Raw genomic sequence first — 18,727 nt, 5'->3', positions numbered from 1 at the left:
TGAACACAGCTCTTCAGGGGAAAGGACGCACAGCCCTGCACATGTTGGAGGATGTCTTGGCATTCGAGCGCAAGTTGACAGTGCTTGCCAGAGGTTTACAGAAAGGCACTTTGTCTCACTTCCCCAATTTGAGAGAGTTCAAACAAGGTCACGACATGATAATTTCGGAGTATTTACATTCTGCAATCATCGCAATGCAAACATCGTTTGGGAAACGCTTCTGTGAGTTCAGAGAGGAAAAAAACACATTATCCTTCCCGGTCACTCCCTTAAGCATCGATCCTTCCCTACTGAATACGACTGCATTGGCAGGTGTGAGTCAACCTGATCTTGAGATGGAACTGGCCGACATAGCCGACAAAGACATATGGGTGTCCAAGTTTAGACGCTTGACAGCAGACCTTGAAGATGTTGCCCGTCAGAAGGCCGTTCTTGCTCAGAATCACAAATGGAGTGATATTGAAAACCTTCCAAATCCGGACCAACTTGTGTTTGAAACATGGAATGCTGTGCCCGACATTTATGTAAACATGAAAAAGTATGCGCTTGGAGTCCTGTCGATCTTTGGATCCACATATGTATGTGAGCAGGTGTTCTCCAACATGAACTTTATTAAAAGCAAACATCGCGCATGCTTCACAGATGACAGCTTGCGATCCTGTGTAAAGATGAAGGTGACGTCATACAGCCCTGATGTGCAGACGCTGTGCGCTGAGGTCCAGGAGCAGAAATCCCATTAACCAAGTATGATAAATATTTTAATTGCCTATTATTTTATGTATATTCATATTTTTTCATTGTTCAGTGAAATAGTCCTTTTATTTTTCAGGCTGACAGCTGGCTGATGATATTTTTGGTTTGCTGCTGGCGGAAAATTTAAGTTCGGCGTTTTTCATAAATACAAGAAGGACTCAAATAGACATTGAGTATTTTACTTAAAAGTAACTTTCAACCCAACGTCTTTTTTTCAGAGTTCAAAATGTTTTTGTTGCATGCAGAAATGTAATTTCGTTTTCTCTGCAGGAGTTCATCAATTTCATAAATGCAACACATTATAGTTTGTTTATACATAGCATAAAGGCAAAAAAAACGTTGTATGCAGTGTTATTTCATTTTAAATGTCAAACGGGTTTTGCGGCTCCCAGTGTTTTCTTTTCTGTGGGAAACGGGTCCAAGTGGCTCTTTCAGTGGTAAAGGTTGCTGACCCCTGAACTAGGAGATCCACCAGCTGCTGAGTGCCAGATCTGTGTTGTTCAGGTTTGGAAAGCAGGTTCAATATGAAAGGTCTAGGTATAATCTCCAGGAAGATATATCACATGCAGAGTGGTAATTTCAGACCAAACTTGAAGGATGCCCTACAACTGTGGCAGGGCTTAAGTGCTATTATCTTCTACAAAGTGAAACCAAGTGACATAGGTGAGAACAAAGCTTTGCTTCCAGATGAGCTCAATGCCTTCTGTGCTCACTTTGATCATCAAAATGTGGAGCAACCTTCATGAACTCCCACAGCCCTCATTAGCCATATGATTTTAGTCTCTGAAGTCAATGAGAGAACATTCTTCAGGAGGGTGAGCCCACAGAAATTATTTGGCCCAGATGGGGTAGCTGGCCAAGTATTAAAGACCTGTGCTGATAAATTGGCTGGAATATTCAGTGATATTTTTAACCTCTGGCTTTGGCAGTCTGAGGTATCCACCTGATTCAAGCAGGCTTTAATTTTACTAATGCCGAGGAAGAACATGGTAACATTCCTCAATAACTATCGCCTTGTAGCACTTTCATCTACTGTGAGCTGAGAGGTTGTTGATGAAACATATCACCTCCTGCCTGAGAGGTGACGTGGATCCACTCCAATTTGCCTACTGTCACAACAGGTCAACAGCAGATGCCATTTCATTGGCTCTTCACTCAACCCTGAAACATCTGGACAGTGGAGATACACACATCAGGATGCTCTCCATTGACTACAGCTCGGCATTCAACACTATCATCCCCTCAAAACTAATCAATAAGCTTCAAGTCCTAGCCCTCAATACCTCCTCGATATACACACTCATGGACTCTAGTCAGTTTGGATTGGCAACGACATCTTTTCCACAATCTCCATTGGCACAGGTACACCACAAGGCAGTGTGCTTATCCCCCTGCTCTACTTGCTTTATACTTTGGACTATAAGGCTAAACACAGCTCCAATGTCATATTCAAATTTTCTGACAATATCACAGTCACAGTCATTGGCCAAATCAAAGGTGAAGATGGATCAGCGTAGAAGAGGGAGATTGAAAATCTGGCTAAGTGGTGCCATGACAACAACCTTCCACTGAATGACAGACAGCAAAGCCAAGGAGCTGATTAGGAACTTCAGGATGAGGAAACGGGAGGTCCATGAGCCAGTTGTCATCGGGGGATCAGAGGTGCAGAGGGTCAGCAACTTTAAATTCCACATTGTTATCATTTCAGACGATGTGTCCTGGGTCCAGCATGTAAAGGCAATTATGATGAAAACAAGGCAGCGCCCTTAATTTCTTAGATGTTTGCAAAGATTCAGCATGTCATTTTAAACTTTGACAAACATTTATAGAAGTGTGGTGGAGAGTATATTGACTGGTTGCATCACAGCCTGGTACAAAAACACCAATGCTCTTGAATGGTAAATCCTACAAAAAGCAGTGGATATGACTCAGTCCATCATCAGTAAAGCCCTTCCCACCACTGAGTACATCTACACAAAACACTGTCACAGGAAAACAGCATCCGTCATCAGGGACCCCAGCACCCAGAACATGCTCTCTTCTCACCGCTGCCATCAGGAAGAAGGTACATGTGTCTCAGGGCCCACACCATCAGGTTCAGGAACAGTTATTACCCCTCAACCATCAGGCTCTTAAACCAGAGGGATAATTGCACTCAGCTTCACTTGTCCCATCACTGAACTGTTCCCACAACCTATGGACTCACTTTCAAGAACTCTTCATCTCATGCTCTCAATATTTGTTGCTTATTTATTTATTATTATTGCTATCATTTCTTTTTTCTCTTTTTTTGTGTTTGTGTTTACTTATTTACTGAGCTACAGCATGAAATAGGCCCTTCAAGCCACACCTCCCAAACAACTCCCAGTTTAATCCTAGCCTAATTACAGGACAATGATCAATTAAACCACCAACCAGTAAATCTTTGGAAAGTGGGAAGAAACTAGAGCACCTAGAGGAAGCCCATGTGATCACAGGGAGAATATATTAACTCTTTACAGGCAGCAGTGGGAATTGAACCCTGGTCGCTGGTACTGTAAAGCATTGTGCTAACTGCTACACTGCCCATTTACTGTGAATACCCACAAGCAAATGAATCTCAGGGTTGTGTATGGTGACATATACGTTCTTTGATAATAAATCTACTTTGAACTTCATAAAATAAGGCAATTAAAATCCACTGTTCACATGGTCATATAAGGGTGAGACACAACCTGAGCACACTAAAAGACAATCAAAACACCATTTTTCTTCCTGTGGTTTGCCAAAGTTCTTGATATTTTATATTTCAGTTTGACATATGCATAAAGCACATTAGTGGGTGACTAAAAGAACTTTACATAGAGAGACTTGAGCTAATGATAAAGAAAATGATTTCTAGAACATTGAATTCAGACTAGTAAATGTGGATTTCATGGAAAAGAGAGGAAGATGCAATTGTTCCAGAGAAACGGAAACACTGAACCTAGAGTTTTTTTTTACTTTTACTAAGCAATATGGGCCCTTGGACAAATAAATCAATGGAGTTTTGAATCATAATTCTCTCTTCTCATTAGCTCCATCAGAGAGGAGGTACAAGAGCCCGAAGCCCCACTCTAAGCTCTTTAGAAACAGCTTCCTGCCTTTGGCCATGACGGAGCTGGCAGAGTTTACAATCCTTTGCAGCTTTTTCCGATCTTGCGCAATACACCCCTCCTCCTCTCTAGGAAAAACAAACCCACCCTATCCAGTCCTGACGAAGGGTTTCGGCCCGAAACGTCATCACTACCTCCTCCCAGAGATGCTGTCTGGCCTGCTGAGTTCTGCCAGCATTTTGTGTTTTTATTTACCACCCTATCCAGTCTCTCCTTACAAACGAAATGTTCTAATCCAGCCAACATCCCGGTTTACCTCCTCTGCTCTCTGGTCAACATAATTGCATCCTTCCTTTGACCATCTCCTTAGAATCATAGAGCCATGCTGCATAGAAACAGGCTCTTCAGCCCAAAACTGTTTATGCTGACCAAAATACCAACCTAAACTAGTCCCATTTGCCCACGTTTGACCCATATCTACTAAACTTTTCCTATCCATGTACCTGTTCAAGTGTCCTTTAAATGCTGTTAATGTGCTTGCCTCAGCTACTTCTGTGGAGCTCACTCCATATACAGTGCAGACTCGAGATGAAAGGTTGCCCTCTCAGGCTCTTGCTAAATCTCACTCCGCTCACACTTAACCTATGTGCAATTTGATTATGTATGATAATAAAACAGCTTTATTATCACCGACATATGTCATTAAATTTGTTGCTTTGTGGCAGCAGCACAGTGCAGGACATAAAAATTACTATAAGTTGCAATAAAATATAAATAGTAAGGTGTTTATGGGTTCATGGACCATCAGGTATGCCACATCACTGATGCACTCAATGAAACACTGCCTATATTTTCTGATCAACAATGTAGTCAGCATTAATGGTGAAAGTTTATGCCTTTGGCTGTATGTCCTTAGTTATGCAATCGGGTAAACCTATCCTCATTACCGACTGTAAATAGTAATGGAATCTGCAGACACGCAGGTCATAATCCTCACCTCCTATGGACATGGTTCATCTGATGCTGGAAATGTGGCTTCTGCATTCTTCATTCCAAGAGCTGTGAACTCATACAATGCTGGGAACGTGTGTGAACGAGTCTATGCATTACTGCAGTCTGTTACAGGTGTCTGTCAATGCAACAATTATGCTTGTTGACGTGTTGATGCTTGGAGATGTTTGGGGTGAATTTTTTACACAGACAGTGGTGAGTGCTTGGAATGGGCTGTTGGTGACGGTGGTGGAGGCAGCTACGAAAGGATCTTTTAAGAGACTCCTGGACAGGTACATGGAGCTTAGAAAAATAGAGGACTATGGGTAAGCCTAGTAATTTCTAAAGTAAGGTCATGTTCGGTGCAGAATTGTGGGCTGAAGGGCCTGTATTGTGCTGTAGGTTTTCTCTGTGTGTGTGTGTGTGAGTGTGTGTGTTAGAGTCACAATTAAGATTCAAGTTCCAGATTTATTTATCATGTATGTCAAAGCATACAGTGAAATGTGTCACTTGTATTAACAACCAATTCAGTCAAAGATGTGCGGGGGGTGGGGGGGAGCAGCCTGCAATTGTTGTTAAACACTCACGCACCAACATAGCACACCAACAATGCTTTACTGAACAACACAAGACACAGCAAACACCAAAACAACAACAGCAAAACAGCTCTGTTCCTTCCTCCCACCCAACCATGTACTGCCCTCCAAAGCTAAGACAAGCCGTCTTGGGCCTCCAGCCTCCAATGGACTCGAACTCGCAGATATTGGGCCTTCAACGTTCTTAGTGGACTCACAAGGATTCGCAGACTTGAGCTCAACGGAATGGCCGTTGGGCTTCATTCTTCAGTACAGGCCTCAGGACTCACCAATCATTATGAACGAGGACACCAACCTCTTATACAACATTGAATCAGGCCCTTCAGCCCATTGAATCTGCACCAACCATCCATCACCCACTTACACAAATCCTGCATTGGTCCCACTTCTTATTTTCCACACTTTCCCCCAGATTCTACCATTCACTTGCACTCTAGCGGCAATATACATTGGAGTGCTAACCTACAAACCCGCATGTTTTGGGGGTGTCTGAGGAAACTGGAGAATCTGCTAGAAGCTCCTTCCATCTGTCACAAGGAGAACACCCACCCAGACAGCAGCTGAACACCTGGGTTGCTGGTGGTGTGAGGCAGTGGCCCTGCCAGTTGTGCCTCTGTGCCACCTTATGGTGAATTGTGTGTTTAGTTGTACGTGTCCATGTAATTTTAGCATGTCCTGTTACTGTGAAGGTTGCATATGTGTTTTCATGTTTTTGTGGGCTTCGTAATGCACAGTGTGTGAGCTGAATTATGCTTACGTATACGTCCGCATCAATTGTGTCCGTGTGTGTCAAGTTTTGTATATTGATACAAGTAGAATTTTGTATAGCTAATGCTATAACAGAGGAAAATCAACTGAGTGGGATTAGTAGTGTGTGGAGAAAAAATATCAGCAAGGCCAACATGGACTAGATGGGCCAAAGGGCCTGTTTCTGTACAGTACTTCTCTATGACTCTATGACCTTGATGGTCTGAATAGTCTGCTTTTGTCCTTCATTCTGTGCCAACCAAAGAGCTTTGCCTGCATGTTTTTTTCCTAACAGATTTCTGTTTCAATGTCACAAACAAAATTTGGCTAAATTTGTATTGCCAGTCAGTCTTCCACTCCTGGTGCAATTGGAAAGGGGCTGTGTTTCATTTGGAGATTGAGAACCAAAAAACCAAAAAATGTCATGAAAATCTCTAGCAAATTTCTACTGGTGTACCATGAGGAGCATGCTAACAGGTATTTAAAAAATATATATATTGTTTCTGTTTTTGCACTATTTTGATCTATTCAATGTATATATATATATATATTTTTATATACTTACTGTTATTTATTTCTATATTTTCATGTATTGAACTGCTGCTGCTAAGTTAACAAATTTCACAACACATGATGGTGATAATAAACCTGATTCTGATTCTGGTATTGAGGGGACACTGTACAGGATCAGATCAAGCTACAAAGGGTTGTAAATTCAGCCAGATATATCATGGGCACCAGTGTGGACATCTTCAAAAGGCAAGATCCATCATTAAGGACCCTCGCCACCCAGGAAATGCCCTCTTCTCATTACCACCGTCAGGGAGGAGGTCTGTAGCCTAAAGACACACGCTCAGCATTTTAGGAGCAGCTTCTTCCCAGATTTCTGAATAGTCCATGAACTCAGCCCGGAGGCTGGCTCTGCAATGCTTTGTGGTGTGCGAAGGGCATGATGAGGCACAAAACCTGTCACGGTCATGCACTGCAACCAAAGTAAGTTTATTGTCAAAGAACATTTATGTCACCAACTCTGACACATCAGAGTCAGTAGATGTTGGCCCAATTAAGTGGTTGCCCCATTCATCACAATTTCATGGAAATGGTTAAAAGGGTATAAAAAAGACAAACTACCATTTAACTGAGTAACAAATTACGTATATAAATGAAATACAGAACAAATTCAAACACTACCAATCCTACTACAGTGCCATCAAGCTGTGTATTAGTTCCTAATAGTTACTGATGGAGAAATTCATCCTGTGTACTCTGCTGCATTCTTTTGAATGACTGTAAATGAACAAATTCAGTATAGACGCCCAGTATAATTAATGCACTGCCTGCATACAATGCTATCCAAAGTTGTATCCTCCAAATCTTCATTTTCATTGTAACAGAATCAGAATCAAGTTTATCATCAGGATGTGTCGTGAAATTTGTTACCTTAGCAGCAGCAGTTCAATGCAATACATAATATAGAAGAAACATAAATAAATAAATAATAAGTAACTCAATTACAGTATGCATATATTGAATAGACTAAAAATCATGCAAAAACAGAAATAATATATATTAAAAAAGTGAGGTACTGTTCACGGTTTCAGCTGTTCCTGAATCGCTGAGTGTGTGCTTTCAGACTTCTGTACCTCCTACCTGATGGTAACAGTGAGAGAAGGGCGTGTCCTGGGTGCTGGGGATCTTTAATAATGGACACTGCCTTTCTGAGACACTACTCCTTGAAGATATCCTGGGTACTCTCTAGGCTAGTACCCAAGATGGAGCCGACCAAATTTACGACCCTCTGCAGCTTTGTTCAGCCCTGTGCAGTCGTTCCCCCCTTCCCACCCATACCAGACAGTGATGCAGCCTGTCAGAATGCTCTCCATGGTATATCTATAGAAGTTTTTGAGTGTTGTTGTTGATAATCAAATCTCTTCAAACTCCTAATGAAGTATAGTTGCTGTCTTGCCTTCTTTATAGCTGCATCGATATTTTCGGACCAGGTTAGGTGCTTAGAGATCTTGACACCAGGAACTTGAAACTGCTCACTCTCTCCACTTCTGATCCCTCTATGTGGATTTATATGTGTTCCTTCATCTTACTCTTCCTGAAGTCCACAATCAGCTTTTTCGTCTTACTGATGTTGATTGCAAGGTTGTTGCTGCAACACCACTCCACTAGTCCGTATCTCGCTACTGTACGCCCTCTCATCACCAGCTGAGATTCTACCAACAATGGTTGTATCATCAGCAAATTTTTAGATGGCATTTGAGCTATGCTTAGCCACACAGTCATGGGTGTACAAACAGTAGAGCAGTGGCTAAGCACACATCAATGGTGATTGTCAGTGAGATGGAGATATTATCACCAATTCATACAGGTTGTGGTCTTCTGGTTAGGACAGGGGTCAGCAACCTTTACCACTGAAAGAGCCACTTGGACCCGTTTCCCACAGAAAAGAAAACACTGGGAGCCGCAAAACCCGTTTGACATTTAAAATGAAATAACACTGCATACAACGTTTTGTTTTGCCTTTATGCTATGTATAAACAAACTATAATATGTTGCATTTATGAAATTGATGAACTCCTGCAGAGAAAACGAAATTACATTTCTGCATGCAACAGAAACATTTTGAACTCCGAAAAAAAGACGTTAGGTTAAAGGTTACTTTTAAGTAAAATACTCAACGTCTATTTGAGTCCTTCTTGTATTTATGAAAAACGCCAAACTTAAATTTGCCGCCAGCAGCAAACCAAAAATAACGTCAGCCGGCTGTCAACCTGAAAAATAAAAGGACTATTTCACTGAACAATGAAAACATATGAATATACGTAAAATAATAGGCAATTAAAATATTTATCATACTTGTTCAGGTTGACTCACACCTGACAATGCAGTCGTATTCAGTAGGGATGGATCGATGCTTAGGGGAGTGACCGGGAAGGATAATGTGTTTTTTTCCTCTCTGAACTCACAGAAGCGTTTCCCAAATGATGTTTGCATTGCGATGATTGCAGAATGTAAATACTCCGAATTTATCATGTCGTGACATTGTTTGAACTCTCTCAAATTGGGCAAGTGAGACAATGTGCCTTTCTGTAAATCTCTGGCAAGCAACGTCAACTTGCGCTCGAATGCCAAAACATCCTCCAACATGTGCAGGGCTGTACGTCCTTACCCCGTTGAAGAGCTGTGTTCAGCGTGTTCAGGTGCGCTGTCATGTCTACCATGAAGTGTAGCTTTTCCAGCCACTCTGGCTGTTCCAGCTCAGGAAAGTTGAGTCCTTTGCTGCCCAGGAAAGTTTTCACTTCTTCCAGACACGCGACAAAGCGTTTCAGCACCTCCCCTCTGGACAGCCAGCGATAAAAACACGTAGCGGTTGCTACACGCAGTCAGTAAACTGCAGTCAAAGATAGCTTTATTCGAACTAAACAGCCTTGCTTTTAAGCCTCCCTCAACCCGCCCCCCATGGGCGCGGATGCTGCAAAAGACACGTACTCACAAACCCCCGTAGGCTATCTCCCTTAGCCTGAACGCTGGCTAATTGTGAGCCGGTTCGGATGTGTCAGGAAATGGGTCGCCACAACATCTTATTTAGATTATACAAGATCACCATAATCTTCAAATTTAGATTTACATTTCAAAAACTAACAAACTAACATAAAATACATTTTAATTAAATACTGACCATGTAGCGGTGTGCTACACGCAGCGCTAAAATTACGACACGGAGTCGGTAACTGCAGTCGAAGGAAAAAACCTTATTCGAAATCCTCAGCCTCACTTTTAAGCCTCCCTCAACCTGCCCCCCATGGCGCAGAGGCTCCAAAGCTCTGTGCTCGCAAACCCCCGTAGGCTATCTAATTGTGAGTCGGTTCGGATGTGCCAGGAAAAGGGTCGCCACAACCAATTATTTCCCAAAGTAACAGGGAGCCGCAGCACAGACGTAAAAGAGCCACATGTGGCTCCGGAGCCGCGGGTTGCCGACCCCCGGGTTAGGAAGTCAAGGATCCAATTGCAGAGGAAGGTACAGAGGCCCAGGTTCTATAACTTCTCAATCAGGATTTTGGAAATGGTGGTGTTAAATGCTGAGCTATAGTCGATGAACATTCAAGATGAATACTGATACCGTCACATCTTTTGCAATTCCTAACTTATTGAAGGAGTGAAGTCATTTTATTTTCATTTGTGGCTATTCCCAGCATCTCCAAGCCAGAATCCTCAAAACCACATGAGCAAGACAGTTCTGAATTGTCCTATTGCTTATTTCTCAGCATCTATCAGTGACAAAAAATCACTGCTTTTTGGACACAAGCACACACAACTGATGCTATTTAAAAAGTTTCCTGTAAGCACAGTATAGTATCTAACAGTCACATACGTGCACACATCTGATGCTAGTTAGAAACTATTTGGCACAGCCTCCTTTCTCAATTAAGTGGCATAGTGTCCCAAATAAATGAAAGGAATACCGGCTATTTTCTCAATTAGGTTTTGTTCTTTAAGAGTTGTCCAAAATAAGCTGTTTCCCCAATTAATATAATTGGGACACATCAGGACTTGTAGATTTTGGCCCAATTAAGTGGCTGCCTCAATTAGCCAAAGTTTCATGGAAGTAGTTAAAAGGTATAAAAAACCGAGTAACAAATTATTTACTTAAATGAAATACAGAATAAATTAGAACACTTGCAATACTACCACAGTAATATAAAACTGTGTATTGCTGTGTTCATTTGGTTGACTGTAAATGAACAAAAGCAGTGCTGATTCTCAGTGCCAATAATGGACTGCCTTCATACAGTACATTCAACAATTGCAACTTTCAAATCTTCATTTTCATTGCAACATTCAAGATGATTGCTGATAACTTCAAATTCTCCATAGTTTCTAACTTGTTGATGTAGTGAAATCATTTTCACAGCCATTTCCAGCATCTCCTAGCCTGAATGCTTGAAACTTCAGTCAGCAAAACAGGTCTGATTTGCCTTACTGCTTATTTCTCGCCAACTATCAGTGACAAAAATCATTGCTTTTTGAACACAAACACATACAACCGATGTTATTTAAAAACTGTTCGGTTTAAGCACAGTGTAGTGTCCAATGGTCATGCAACTTCACATGTCTGATTCTAGTTAGAAACTGCAGGTAATAGTCTCCTGTCCCAAATAAATGAAGAGAATCACGGCTTTTTTCTTGATTAGTTCTTGTTTTTTAAGTGTTGTCCCAGATAAGTGGTTGCCTCAATTAACTGCTGGCTCAATTAACCAGAATCCACTGTGTTTCTTATTGTAAATTTATGTATATTTTATGTATTGCACAGTACTTCTGCTGTGAAACAAATTTCACAATATATTGTACATCATTTATAATAAACCTGATTCAGATTCCGATGATACCAATGAGTGCACCATCTCATACTTCTGCAGCAGGGCAGAGAACTGAATTTCACTTCCTCGAGGCATCAAGGCTGAATCTAAACATCAGATGCCATCCAAGAAGAAAACTGTAGCTGTTCCAAATGTGTCTGGAATTGAAGGCTGCTTGGCTGCATTAGCAAAAATGCACTGTGAGGATATGCAATATATGCCCACCCTTTTAGCCTCTATCATTTCACTAACATGTACTTTGCTCTCAAGAGGCTAGATCTTGGGCACTTCTTTTGCTGCCCTAAGTGGACTCTTTACTGTGCCCTAAAGCCACTGGAACATTTTATTTGTTTGTTTGTTTGTATGTTTATAGAGGTACATTGCAGAATAGACCCCTCCAGCTCTTCAAACCACACTGCCCAGCAACCCCCAACTTAATCTTAGCCTAATCACATGACAAATTACAACGACCAATTAACCTACCAACCCATACATCTTTGGACTGTGCAAGGAAACCCAAGCACTCAGAGGAAACCCATGTGGTCATGGAGAGAGCGCACAAACTCCTGACAGGTGGCAGCAGTAATTGACCCCAGGTCACCTGTACTGTAAAGTGTTGTGCTAACCACCACACTACCATGCTGCTCCTCATTTTAAGGTGTCACTCTTTCTTTTATTATCAATGAGTATCAAGAAGCAATCATTCTCCATTTGAAACAAGTCCACTAAAACACTTGAGCATACAAGGCTGGCAAAACTGAGGTAAGTGATGGCTGAAATCCAGCAATAACAATTGACTGAACTGATTGTAACAGTACTCCTCAGCTTTGGGATTTGTTATGTCTCTGCACTATAACCAGCATTCTCACCGCCTGTTATGGAGCCTCCAATATGCAGGATCTAAAGAGGGTTGTAAACTCAGCCAGTCATCACAGGCACATCCTTCATCACCATTGACGACATCTTCATAAGGCGCTGCTTCAAGAAGTTGGCATCTATCATTAAGGACCCTCACCATCCGGGACGTGCCCTCCTCCCTAAGGCTTGAAATCGCATACTCAACATTTTTGGAACTTTTTCTTCCCCTCTGCCAGCAGTTTTCTGAATGGTCCATGAACCCATTGACACTACTTTACTGTTCCTCTTTTGTCCTATTTATTTACTTTGTGCAACTTATATTAATTTCTAAACCTTGCATTACACTGCTGCAGCAAATCAACAGATCTCACAAAATGTGTAAGTGATGATAAATCTGATTTTAAATTTCATTCTGATTCTGACTGAGGACTGCAATTTACCAGCCACTTGCAATTGACAAAATGCATTAGAATTCTTGGGCATATTTGCAGTGACACAATTTCATCTTCAAGGTTTTTTCTGAGCTCAATGGATTTGACGGAATTCATTCATCTGCATTCACGCATAAATCTATTGCATGAGCCACAATCAAAAAGGCAACAAAAATTGCAACCTCTTAATGGAACAATCTACTAATTGCCTCAGTCTGTTTCTGGCTGGAATTTGTATTAGTTTCTCTCATTGCCACAAGTGCTGAAATACAATGAAAAGCCTTTGTTTACATGCCCTCCAGACGACCATTCCATACATAAGTACTTCAAGGCAGTAAAAAGACCAGAATGTAGAGTAAAGTTCAGGGATAGAGAATAAGATGGAATTTTCTGATGGTCATCCATTTCAATTCAGCTTCCCATTTCCATTCTGACATGTTGGTCCATGGCTTCCTCTCCAGCCACGATGTGGCCAAACTCAGGTTGGAGGTCCAACACCTCAAATTCCATCTGGTTAGCTTCCAATCTGATGGCATTAATTTATCTAACTTTCGGTAGTTTCTCCCCTCTCCCCCGCCTTCTTTCTTTTTCCATTCCCCATTTTCACCTTTCTCTTCCCCTCACCTGCCCATCACTTCCTTCTGGTGCCCCTCCTCCTTTCCTTCCTCCCATGATCCACTCTCCTCTTCTATAAAATTCTTTCTCTTCACCTCTTCACCTCTTCTCTCTTTCACCTTTCAGCTACTTGCTTCATATTCCCTCCCCAACCCACCCACCTTCCCCATCACCTGCCAGCTAGTATTCCTTCCCCTTTCCCCATCTTCTTATTCTGGCTTCTGCACCCTTCATTTCCAGTCCCGATGAAAGGTCTCTGCCCAAAACATTGATTGTTTATTCAGTTCCATAGATGCTGCCTGATCTGCTGAGCTCCTCCAGCATTTTGTATGTGTTGCATAGAATAAAGAGGTACAGTTGCAGAGAAAGTGCACTGCAGGTGGACAAATAAAGAGCAAGGCCATTGAGAGATCAAGAGCTCGTCTTCGAGTGTATGAGAGGTTCATTCAAACATCTGATTACAGTGGGAAATAAGCTGTCCTTGAGCCTGATGGTAAATACTCTGAATATACAAGAGAGATCCTGCACGTAAGCGCAGTTACGAAGAAAGCACAACAGTACCTCTACTTTCTTAGGAGTTTGCAGAAACTTTGCATGCCATCTAAAACTTTGACAAAGTTCTATAGATGTTTAGCAGAGTGCATATTGACTGCCTGCATCACAGCCTGCTGTGGAAACATCATTGGCCTTGAATGGAAAATCCTACAAAAAGTAGTGGGTACAGCCCAGTCCAACATGGGTAAAGCCCTCCCCACCATTGAACACATCTACATTAAATGCTGTCGCAGGAAAGCAGCATGCCTCATCAGGGACCCTCCGCTACCTGGAACATGCTGTCTCCTCGCTGCTGCCATCATGAAGAAGGTACAGGAGCTTCAGGACTCACATCACCAGATTCAGGAACAGTTATTACTCTTCAACTATCAGGCTCTTGAACCAAAGAGGATAACTTCACTTGTCTCATCATTAAAATGTTCCCACAACCAATGGACTCACTTTCAAAGATCCTTGATCTCATTGTAGCCTCCATGCCCCCAGTTGACCCCCATTTGCCCAGGGTGAACCCACCATCACCGTGTCAATAGTGCAATGCTTCGGTGTAAGTACGTAGTAATGCCCCTCCCAATACACACTCGCAACACAAATACCAGACAATACACTCAAAAGCCAGTAAATAATTGCAACTTTATAGTTATCTCTTAGTGATGGGTTAGTAGAAACAGATAATCTAAAGGCTCCAAGTAAATAAGTTTACCAGTTTGAGCACATAATTTTTAATATGATGGAGCTCACGCCTCTGGTTCCATCCACAACGACCTTCCGAGCCTTTGGCCACTGTCCGAACCACCGTTGTCCAGTATCCGTCGCTCTGGAACTGCTGTCAGCTCCTCACACGTCTGTCCTCCTCGCTCTCCTCCCGAAAAAGACCGCGAACTCCCGCTCAGCTTACACATACAAGATAGTATAACAGTTCTCCACTGGTTATTTTCCCCCTTATCGATAGTCATAACCCAAACATACCAGACACAGAAACCCATTTCAGCATTACAGAGAAGCCATTTTGTTAGCCTGAACAGTTAACACCACTGTTACTGATACTGAGAGTCCCACATCATGTTCTTGATATTTGTTGCTTATTTATTTATCATTATTTTTCTTTCTTTGTGTATTTGCACAACTTGTTGTCTTCTGTATACTGGTTGAACACCCATGATGGGCAGTCTTTCATTGATTCTATTATTATTATTACCAAGTATGCCCACAAGAAAATTAATCTCAGGGTTGTATATGGTGACATATATGTACTTTGATTAAGAAATACTTTGAACTTTGAAATATGGTAGTCTACAATGCAATAGTAAGAATGTTGAATTTTCTAATCGCAGGTAACTCGACCCCCTCTATCCCTTTCCAACTTCTACTAGCCCACCCTCGTTCTCTCTCCCTCAATTCAAATTATCAAACCCTCCCACTCCACCACCTTCCCTTCCATTCCCAAGACATTTCACCCTTCTCCCAGCTGGTTCTATCTCCCCATAATCCCTCCCTTATTTGATTCCGCCTATCACCTATCATCCTCAATTTCTATACCCCCCCCCCTCCACCATCAGCTCCATCTTCCTCATTATTTATTCCTGATCTGTTTCCACCTAACATCTCTGAGCCTCTGTCTCAACCCCCTCTCTCCCCTCTGTATACCAGCTAACTGCCCTCCACCTCTCGATCCTGATGCAGGGTCTTGACTCAAATTTTGACCATCCCTTTGCCTCCACAGATTTTGCCTCCTGTTAGGTTTTAGTACAAATCTACCCTTGGACAGATGAGGAATGGAGTTAAAGAATGGGATGAAGGTCAGAGCAGGCATTCTTTGTGATAGAGGTGATGAGAATTTATATATGAAGACCAAGGTAGTGATCAGGCAGACAGTGCCAGAGAGAGAGAGGGGTCAAAACCTCACTGCTTTCATGTTCCCTGTATTTAGCAGAAAGGAATTTTTGTTTATCTGGAACTGGGCATCAAACAAGGTGCAAGGCAACTGAATTAAAGTATCCTTGCGCATGAAATATGTCTCTTAATAGAGAAACACCATCCTTTGGTGTCTTTGAAGAATATTTTTAAATGTTTTGGATAGCAAAAATAGAGAGGGTATACCCAAGGAAGCTGATCATAAGACCGTGAGGTAGGAGCAGAATTTGGCCACTTGGCCCACCAAGTCTGTTCTATCATTCAGTCTTGGCTGATTATTAGTGTGGTGGTTGGCACAATACTTTACAGTACCAGTGTCCAAGATCCAATTGCCACTACGGTCTGTAAGGAGTTTGTACGTTCTCCCCATGACCACGTGAGTCTCTTCCGGGTGCTCAGGTTTCCTCCCACAGTCCAAAGATGTACTGGTTGGTGGGTTAATTGGTCTTTGTAAATTGTCCTGTGATTAGGCTTGTGTTAAATCGGTGGGGGGGGGGGGGGGTGGTCACTGGACAGCACAGCTCGAAGGGCCAGAAGGGCGTACTGCACACTGTATCTCAATAAATAATAAAATAAATAAATTTATAACACCATTCTGCCCCTAAATGTTATCCCTCCCCTTACCAATCAAGAGTTTATCAATGTCCACCGTAAATACACTCAGTGACGTGCTCTCCACCACATTCTGGGGCAATGCTTTCCACGGATTCACCACCCTCTGGCTAAATAAATTCCTCCTCATCTCGGTTTCAAAGGGACGATCCTTAGTACTGGTGCCATGCCCTTGGATCTTCGACTCACCTACTAATGGAGACGTCCCTGTCTACCCAGGCTTTTCGACATTAGTAGGTTTTATAAAGAACCACGCCCCCCTCCATCGCTCTCCGAGAGGACCACCACATTGTCAGGGTTTGGAGGCTTGTCTGCCTCAGTGACCCAGAGAGCTGGGTTGGCTGGGGTCAGGGTTTTATGTTCTGGCTCTAGGTAGGGTCACCCATGCCAAACAGGTCAAAGGGTAGAGGCCAGACTAAGCGTGGTCCAGAACTAACAACTCTGACTGGTAAAAGATAATTGTTTCAGAAACAGCAATGAGGGATCTTCCTACATTTGAAAGTGGCAGGATTCCCGCATCTCCACCCAGGACCTGCATGACTGACAGTAGTGGAAATTGGGAGAAGTGGAAGCTACTGACATGATGAAGGAATACCTGGACACCACCAGAGATGCAGGACCTTCACTGTTGTCCAGAATGACAGTGGTGTAATAGGCAGCAAGTAAGTAACTAAGGAGCCCCCCTCCCCACCCACATCATAGGCAGGAGTGAATTTGACAATGTAAAATGGTGAATTATCGTCTGCAAAGCCAGCTATTAAGTAAAGGTGATTTAGTAAGTAATGTTTCACCGATTATCGTGACATAAATTTCATTCTGGTCTTCTTCCTCTTGCTTTACTTAAGATGCTGACTCTTACTAGATTCCAGAGAAACTGGTTACTTTTCATTCCTTGACCTAATTCATCATAATACAGCTTAAAAACGACACAATGTGTTCATTCTTTCGTTTTGTGCCATGTCATATGACATGGCGATCATGGTCTTTCCACGGCCATGATTGTTCTTGGCAAATTTTTCTGCAGAAGTGATTTGTGGTTGCCGTCTCCTGGGCAGTGTCTTTCCAAGAGGGGTGACCCCAGCCATTATCAATACTCTTCAGAGACTGTCTGCCTGCCTTCAGTGGTTGCATAACCAGGATTTGGCTCTTACGGCTTCATGTAAAGCAGGTGCTACACCTCGCTCAAAGATGCCGTGAGGGAACGTGAGGCTTTGGTAGAGACGTATGTCCACCCTGCCACCCAGAAAATCCGTGTAACGACGCTGAATGACTCTTTGCTGCAGTATAATCTAACCAGGGGTTCGCATCCCGGGATCCACGGACCTCTCGGTTAATGGCAGGGCCCGTGGCATAACAGAAGGTTGTGAACAACTGATCGAAACAAATAAAAATACAGCAGAATGTTCTCAAAACTTCAAGGTTTCACATGTTAAGGAACTGCAATCTCTTGGAGACAAGGAGACTAGAGATGCTGGAATCTGGAACAAAAAAAAGCAAGCAGCATTAGGCGCAAGGTTTCGACTCAAAACAACCCTTTGGCTCCATAGATACTGCCTGAGCTGCCCGGCTTCACCAGCAGCTCCTTGGATTGAAGGATTTTAAAACATGTGATAGATGAAGAGGATTGGTAATAAAATAAATAAAACAGTAGATAAACAGTAAAGATTTCTCATCAAATGACATTAAAAACAACACTCGCCTTATCCAATTGTGATGCTTGTTTGTGACTCGCCCTATCCAATTGTGCTAGTGAATGCAAAGGAGTGTAAAGCACAAATAAATGACCAATTTCCCGTACAGCCTTCCTCTTTTGAAAAAGACAAACGAAATAGATTACAGTACAAGACATTCCACTTCTAATTCCTTGTGGAATTTAGCTCTTAAACTGTCATTGATTGAGAATCATTTCGGGATAGAGCGAGGATGTGGGCATAGTGCTAATATAACTAAGGATGCTTTTTTGAACAGCTATGGCCACAATTTATCATTATCATTATTAATAATAATAAAAGCTCTGCCTGAGATGCACAGACGAGACAGCAATAACCTCGGTATCTTTAAAAAGCGCATGCGCCCATCCCCCCTCCTGTCAATCAAACAGGTCGCGAGAATGGTCTTGACGTCATCAGCAAAACAAAACACATACTGTACCTGACCGCAGCGAGAACTGCGTACAGATAATTAATGAAAAACATACAGAAAAGGAAAATATTCTTTCT

The sequence above is a fragment of the Hypanus sabinus genome, chromosome 21 (assembly GCF_030144855.1).
Source record: "Hypanus sabinus isolate sHypSab1 chromosome 21, sHypSab1.hap1, whole genome shotgun sequence".
NCBI lineage: Eukaryota > Metazoa > Chordata > Chondrichthyes > Myliobatiformes > Dasyatidae > Hypanus > Hypanus sabinus.
The sequence above is the reverse complement of the archived record's forward strand: the minus strand, read 5'-3'. Positions refer to the sequence as shown.